This window comes from Zingiber officinale, chromosome 10B (genome assembly GCF_018446385.1).
Source record: "Zingiber officinale cultivar Zhangliang chromosome 10B, Zo_v1.1, whole genome shotgun sequence".
NCBI classification, from domain to species: Eukaryota; Viridiplantae; Streptophyta; class Magnoliopsida; order Zingiberales; family Zingiberaceae; genus Zingiber; species Zingiber officinale.
Genome location: NC_056005.1, coordinates 84,603,792 through 84,612,448, shown reverse-complemented (window position 1 = coordinate 84,612,448; position 8,657 = coordinate 84,603,792).

The following is an 8,657-nucleotide window of genomic DNA, read 5'->3' as shown; positions in this document are numbered from 1 at the left end:
CACACAAGACAATAGCAGTGACTCCGTTGAGGACGATACTATTGAATGCGTCTAAGTGTATACTATTACTTGATACTAAGTCCATTAAATAGGATTATGCCCCTTCAGTTGGAGAAGATCACATGCTCCTAAATAATTTCCTTTAACCATCCATAAAAGGAAGTTTGATCTAGTGATCCGCAACAAACCCATCCGTTGTGGAGGGAGACACTCAGAGTCAACACGCAAGCTTGTTGCATCACTTACAAACCAGTAATGGAGACCATGGGATTTATTAAAATCCCTCTCCCACTTAGTTATTTAGAAATGAGGATTTTAACCTATGCTAGCATTCATCACATGCATATAATCATCACAGTAAATAAAAGCAATAAATTTGGAAATTAATTTTCCAACTATTATGACTTTTTCCATCACTATCTTCAGTATGCTCCAACCCTAGCTGCTGCCATCTTTAGCCACCGCCATCGGGTCGAGTTGTCGCATCCTTCTTGCTTCTTATTCCGCTGCGCCTCTGGTCCTCCGAAAGTACCTCGCCTCGCAAGAATCCGATCCGCGACAAAAATAGAATTTTACATATGTTGATCCTATATTCCACGAGGGAATGTACATGTATTCTAGATCGAACAAAAATAAAATTCTAAAAATAATACAGCTCCTGCTGTATTTTATACATACAATCATGCACACAAATAATGCCCTTGACATGTCCAAGGGTCCAATCACACACAATATCAATAAGTCATAATAGTTGGAGCCTGCTGTTGGTGCGGTTACCACTAACGATTTAACCCAGGTTTTGATGAATGACAAATAGGTTAAGTTAGTTTTGTTGTTGTCTGACACTTTGATCGAGTGTGCAGGAGAAGTCCAGATAGGTCGACGGGCTGACCGGATGTCTGGCATGAAGTCCAACTAGGTCGACGGACTGACCGGATAGCTGGCGAGAAGTCCAAGCGGGTCGACGGGCTGACCGGACGCTTGGCGAGAAGTCCAGCTAGGTCGACGGGCTGACCGGATAGCTGGCGAGAAGTCCAAGCGGGTCGACGGGCTGACCGGACGCTTGGCGAGAAGTCCAGACGGGTCGACGGGCTGACCGGACGTCTAACAGGTAAGTGAGGTAAGTCACTGGAGGGGAGTGACTGCGAGGACGCGTTCCCGGGAAGGGAACATTAGGCGTCGATCCGGCTTAGATCCATTTCGGATGTCTAAGTCGAGATCGTGACTAGATTCCGGTCTCGGAAAGACGAAATCTAAGTCATACTATTTGTGCTAATTCTTACTTTGCTAAAATGTGCTAACAATCTGTGTTGCAGGATATATATTGCCTCGGACTAACTTTGTTTTGCAGGAAAAAGGAGCTTTCTGAAACAAGGTGGTCCGGGCGCCCGGAGGTCCGAGCGCCCGGAAGTCAAAATATATCCAAACCAAGTCGTCACCACGTGGAGCATCTTGGTTTGAGCAGCGACGTCACATTCCAGGCGCCCGGAAGGAATCCAGGCGCCCGGAACAGCATATAAAAGCTTCAGAATGAATTAATCTGAGAACTCTTCTACTACTGGTCTTGCTGCTCGACGTTCAGTGCGACGCCAACAACGCTCCGACAAAGTGCTCCTTCGGTTTTTATTTAATTTCCTTGTCGGTATTGCTTTATTTTCACTAGAATTTCCTGTATCCATTCTGTAATCATATTTCGACTTGTTAGTGATTGCCCAACGAAAGTGGTCAAGGACCACGGGCCTTCGAGTAGGAGTCGTCACAGGCTCCGAATGAAGTAAAAAACATTTGTGTCTATTTTACTTTTCCGCTGCGTTTATACTCTAAGTTTTCGAATCGATATTCACCCCCCCCCTCTATCGAATCTAACGGTCCTACACCTGCAACCAAAGAGTTAGCACATCCTACTATTTTTCTGCCTAGATTATGTATGACATGTGCATAACCTATTTGAATTCTATAAATACACAGAGGCAAACCCTAGCTCTGATACCAATTGTTGGTTAAACCTAGGAAAACGTACCGGTTCCACTGTATAAAAATTTTTGTACAAGTATCGAACCTTTCCTTAAATAACATATTGTGTTCTTTAGAAATTAAATCAGGAATCGCAGACGGAACTTAACATCATTGATTCCAAATTTAACTTATCTGTTCTTAATGGTTTAGATTTGAATCACAAGCGGAACTTAACACTATTGATTCAAATCTACCTAAATTATTAATTCCATAAATATTAATTTCTAAAATTGGCTTCCAGGACTGCATGGCGAGGCACATGGCCTTCTTGGATATGGGAGCAACCACCACCGCCTAGGCAAAGCCTTTTAAGGAAAGCTAATATTTATTTCCTTAAATAACTTTAGGTTAACCAAAAAGAACAATCGAATCACAAATTCGAAAAAGAAGAAAACATAAAATCGAAAAATAAATTCGATAAACTAGATCTAATTTCCTCTTATATTTAGAATTCATACAAAGAAAAATAACTAGTATGATGCGGAAGAAAAATCCTAGTTATACCTTCTCTTTGTAAGCTAATGACCTCGAGATCTTCTGCCGTATTCCTCACCTCGCCTTGGACGTCGTGTGGGCGACGATCCTCCAAGATGAACACCACCCAAAAGCTTCCTCCTTCTTCTTCTAAAATCCGGCCGCCACCACCACCAAGGAGAAGAGAGCAAAGGGAGAGGAAGAAGGGAGAGGGTCGGCCACCAAGAGATCACCCAAGCAAAAGAATAAGAGTTGTGTCTCATGAAGCCCCCTCACCCCTTCTTTTATATTACTTGCCCAAGGCAAATAAGGAAAAACCTTTTACAAAAAATAAAATCATCCAAGAGTTTTTCCTTTTTTTTTTTCCTTTTCTTTCCTCTTGATTGAATCAATCACCAATCAATGGTTATGATCAATCCTATTTGGTTTAGGATTGAATTTGGTTTAATCCTATTGGTCGGCCCTTGCTTGGGCACCAAGCAAGGTGGCCGGACACAATTAAAAGGAAAGGAAAAATAATTTTTTAAAAAATTTTACAAGAAGAAATCCTCTTATAAAATTTACAAGCTCTCTTTCCTAAAGTAGGAGTTAAAAAAGGAAACTTTCTAAAAATTAAAACCATGTTTTAAATTTAAAAACTCTCTTATAAAATTTCCTTTTTTAACATGGTAATAGAAAATTTAAATTTTAAAACTTCTTTTCCCTTTTTTCTTAAACCATGAGGATGGTTAAAAAAGGAAAGTTTTAAAATCTTTTAAACTCTCTATTTAAACATGTGGCCTAATTCAAATAAGGAAAGTTTTAAAAAAAATTAAAATCTCTCTTATAGTTTTCTACAAAGAGAAGATTTTAAAAATTCAAAACAACCCTCCCTTTTTGAATTATTGTGGCCGGCCCCTACAAGTTTGGTCACCAAGCTATAGGGTCGGCCCCTATAAGAGGATGTGGCCAGTCATTGCTTGGTCACCAAGCAATGGTCCGGCCCCCTTCTTGGACACCAAGAAGAGCCTTACATTTGGATGGACTTGAGGCTATAATGAGGCTACGACAGGGACCTAGAGGAGAAATTGGTTTTGGCCTTCTGATGAGCTTGAGTATCCCGTGCTCGCCCCGAACACACAACTCAAGATCATCGATAACAACTCATTCCACTAGAGAGTTATTACCGCACTACCGCACCAATCCCAAATTACATTATGGGCTCCTTCTTATCATGAGTGTGTTAGTCTCCCTGTGTTTAAGATTATGAATATCCACTAATTAAGTAAGTTACTGACAACTCACTTAATTAATATCTAGCTCCAAGAGTAGTACCACTCAACTTTATTGTCATGTTGGACTAGGTCCACCTGCAGGGTTTAACATGGCAATCCTTATGAGTTCCTCTTGGGGACATTCTTAACCTAGATAATTAGGACACAGATTCCTTCTATAATAAACAACACACACTGTAAGTAATATCATTTCCCAACTTATCGGGCATATTAATTTATCGAGCTAAACCTCACCCTTTGATAAATCAAAGAAATAAATTAAATATATGTGCTTGTTATTATATTAGGATTAAGAACACACACTTCCATAATAACTGAGGTTTAGTTCTTTTACTAAGTCAGTACAAAAGAACATACCTAAATGATCCTACTCAATACACTTAAAGTGTATTAGTGTAATTTATTAGTCAAGACAAACTAATACTTAATTACACTACGACTATACTGATAGTTTGTTCCTTTCTATCTTAGTCGCGAGCAACTGTTTATAATTTATAGAGAACCGACAACATGATCTTCTGAGTGTGACACCATACTCCATGTTGTCTACTATATAAATTAATTAAACAATTACATTTAATAAATGCAGATATTGACCAATGTGATTCTTTTATTTTAACAAATAAATGTTTACAAAAGCTAGGCTTTTAGTATACACTCCAACAACTCCTTGATCAGATTCCATTAGCTATAGAATTCTTTACTAGAAATCACAGATTCCATTTCAGCAACTTTGAAACTCCGAATTTGTGCCAATCAGCACTTCAGAAAGTAAGAAAAAAAAATGTTGTCACATTTGTTTCTAACAGTACAAGGTCTTCAAATAATTCCTTATTGAATTAAAGAGCTAACGATGCCAAGTTGGAACACATTTGATACTACTTTAGATTTGAGTTCGGTTTAGTACTGCTGCCCTACTACATTTCTGGAATTAATTCTCAAATCAGCTCACAATGTAAGCTCTTCAAACAAATTGGTACTTCCTTAATTCTATTCAAAGAAATCCAAAATGACATGGAAAGACTTGGTGCAACATTTGTCACTGTGAATACCCAAGCTTTACTGTTTTTCCTCTTGCTTAGGAGCTGGTGAATAAAAATTGATACAACATGTTACAATTCCAAAACTAGATTCTGTCTCCAGCTTACTACCCATGCTATTTTATGAAATTAATTTCCAAAGATGATTTCTAAAATTTGTTCCTTGATTTGTTGAAAAATATCTTTATCATACAAAATAGAGCTCTACTGAATTGATTCAGACAGATTAAATTTCAGCTCCCTAATCCAGCTTCTCAATTCAAATTTCTGCGTAACAACATCTTAAATATTTAAAAATGTGTCTATCCAATTCGTGGATACATGGTAATCACAGGAAAAACATTTATCAGTGAAAGATGATCAGACTCCAGATTCCATCCAAACTTGAAACATGCAGTTTCTAAATTTCTGCAATCTGCTTCACTCTAAGCTACTTTAACTTCACCTAACTTTGAAGTTAAATCTCCATATATCTTCATTAACAGTCAGAAAATAACAACTTGATTCCTATTTTATTCAGCTCAAAAATATCAATTCGAAAATTTAATTCAACTTCTTAAAATTTTAGATTTTTCAGCTCTTACAATTCTTGTATTATTGTGTTGTTATCACTGCTGTTCTATTTTGACAGATGTCAACTTAAACTTTCAGACTTCCATTAACTTTTCTTCAATTGCCATTAGTACTCCTCCTTTGGTTAGATGAAAAATAATCATTTTGTGTGATTTTGAACCCAAACAACAGCTTTGATTTCCATCACAGCAGACTGTCCAATCATCACAGCAACAATTCAATTTCAACATTACATGGTTTCAATTTGCTTTTGTTATCTCATTGTGCATTCAATCAATGAAACAACTTGGATCAAACCTCCCCCACACTTAAAATATGTCCATCCTGGATAATAAAACAGTTCTCTTAGCTGACACAGTAGAGAATAAATTCAGCATACTGAATTCTGTATTTTTTAAATTGGGCCTGATGTGTAGCATATCAAGCCTAATGTGGTCCTAATATGCACAATATCATGTGCAATGTGGTCCTGATATGCACGATATCAGGCCTAATGTGCATTTCATTATGTTCAAGCATTTTTTATTAGGGTCGATTTGTAGCTAGAGGGGGGAGGGGTGAATAGCTCGTCGCATTCGTTATCTTGATGCTTCGTGCTGATGTGCAGCGGAAAAGAACTCAAAGCAAACACTCACAACGCTAACAAGAGGATTTACTTGGTATCCACCTCAAGAAGAGGTGACTAATCCAAGGATCCACACACGACCCTCACTTCACTAATAAAACTCTCATTCTCGATAACTACTGAAGGTGGAGAAACCTCATACAACACTCACACATACAACAACTCAACGCAAGAAAAAAAATATAATGAATGTAAATGAAAAAGTCTCTTCTTGCTCACTTGTTGCTTGTAGTTGCCTCTTGAACCTTGGAAGTACACCAGCACTTGTCCCCAAGAGCTTCTAAGAACTGGCGAGAAGTGTCGGAGAAGATCGCGTGAAGATCGGGGAGAAGGATTTCTGTGTTTAAACGCTTTGTTGTCTTTATATTTGCACTTCTAGGGCTTCCAATCGATTGGGGCTCCTCCCCATCGATTGCCATGTCAAATCCCAACGATCTCGCCCATCCAAAACCTACATCCTGTGTAACGGTCGTATCTCAATCGATTGACTTATCGATTAGGGAGACTTGAATCGATCAGATGATCGATTCAGAGTGCCTCTGTATTCTTTGCTGGAAAATCCTAAATCGATCAGCTGATCGATTCAGCTTTCTCGCATCATACGCGATTTCCAGCTCTCAATCGATCGGCTGATCAATCGAGGAGACTTTTATTTGCGCGATAAACACCCCTAATAGATCGACCAATCAATTGGGTTGTTGTTTATTGTATCATTCTCCTAATTGATCGACTGATTTATTGGGCTTTGGTCCAATCGATCGGCTGATCGATTGACCACCCTTGACTTTCTTAACTCAAGCTCAAGGGTCCCCAAATCCAATATCCGGTCAACCGTGACCTGTTGGAACTCCTCATGCCTAGCATTTGGTCAACCTTGACCTGCTGGGACTTCTTTACCAAGTGTCCGGTCGATCCTTTGACCCATTTGGACTTTTCTCCTAGTGTCAAGTATCCGGTCAACCTTGACCCACTTGGACTTACCGTCTTGTGCCAAGTGTCCGGTCCTCCATGACCCACTTGAACTTCCACCAAATGTCCAGTCTGTAACGACTCGGCCCCTCGGCCCCTTAGGCGGCTCAACTGGCGACCCATTTGGTGGTCCCTTGGCGGTCCCTTGGGCGACCCAATTGACGGCCCAACTGGCGACCCCTTATGTCGTCGACCGACGACCCTCGGCCGTGCCGTTACTCACTAGGTCTTTCCACCCCTGGCCAGTGGATTTTTGCCTCTACCAGGATTCATAAACTCTAGAAATAAATTGTCACGCCCCAGGTAGTCCCTGCCAAAAGAAATTTCGGTAGCATCTCCCCTGTATGGGTAACAATTTGAAACTTATACATTGCCCTTAGGGCTACATATACCTCGGCCAACATGGCTGGAACAATAACAATAATAAATATGTAACAACCAAACATCCACGCAGTTTAATAGTAAACAAACTAAAGCAGTGATAAGAAAACTCAAAAACAACCCTACTCAACTACACCCATAAAGCTCAAAACTTGACGAAACAAAACCCACTCACCTCTTCTGCCGTCAGGCAGGCATGTAGTAAAGCAAATCCTAATAAAACTCATCGACAACATCCATAAAGTAAAACCATACAATATCCATAGAAACAAACTAGTACAAGTCTATAAAGTGCAATAAGAAAACCAAAAGACAAAAATACATCCTCGCGACCTGCAGGGGACTAGCGACTGGAACTCCTCTGGACAGCCTCAACCTAAAAATAGTAATAATGGGATGTGAGTCCAACACTTAGCGAATACCTAGTTGACATGCGTAGTAAACTATAACAAATAACAATAACTATGCGTACAGTCTCCTGATATAACATATAGAAAGTGCAGAACCGAAGAATAAGGAGTAACTGTACTAACCAGAACCTGGGTATAGGGGTATCAAGGTCATCAGACCCAACGTATCATAAATCCTGTATGCATGTCAAACAATGTATCCATCCAATATGCAGCATATAAAGTGCAATAAACACAAGCAATAAATGCAAATAATGCATATGATGCCAATAACATGTCCTAGTCACCCTTGACGCCAGTCAGTCATCTCACACACGATGGTGAGACCGAGTGGGTAGGGCTGTGACAACCGTGCACTCTGTCATCACTGCTCCTGATGAGTGACCGAGTGGACGGGATGCTGTCGGAGTACACCTATCCTCCTACCTCAAACATAGTGAGGGAGCGCAATGCTCTTATCTCCCGGTACCCGATGACGAGGAGGGATCCCTGCCGGCTATCACGCTGCGTCACACTACCCATGAGCGAACCAATGGAGCCAAACAGAGCAACCTACTGCACACACCCTGCCTGAATAAAAATCATTAATCCATGAGTGGTTATGTGTGCAGCAGATCCATGTAACTGGTGACGCGCTCAACAATAATGGAGCTACCAACCGCTCAGCATGCAATCATGTAAGATAGTGCATGTCATTAAGTCGGGAAACATCCTAATCCTATCCCTCTCCATAAAATGTGTACCAAGATATGTGGATCAAATAATATGATCTAGGTACACATGTCAAGTAGGGTATCTAACCAGTGCAGTATATCATAAAGCATGTCATGTCACTACCTCATAAATAATAAACAGGTAACAAACAATACATGATCGGAAATAAATAGTGACATGT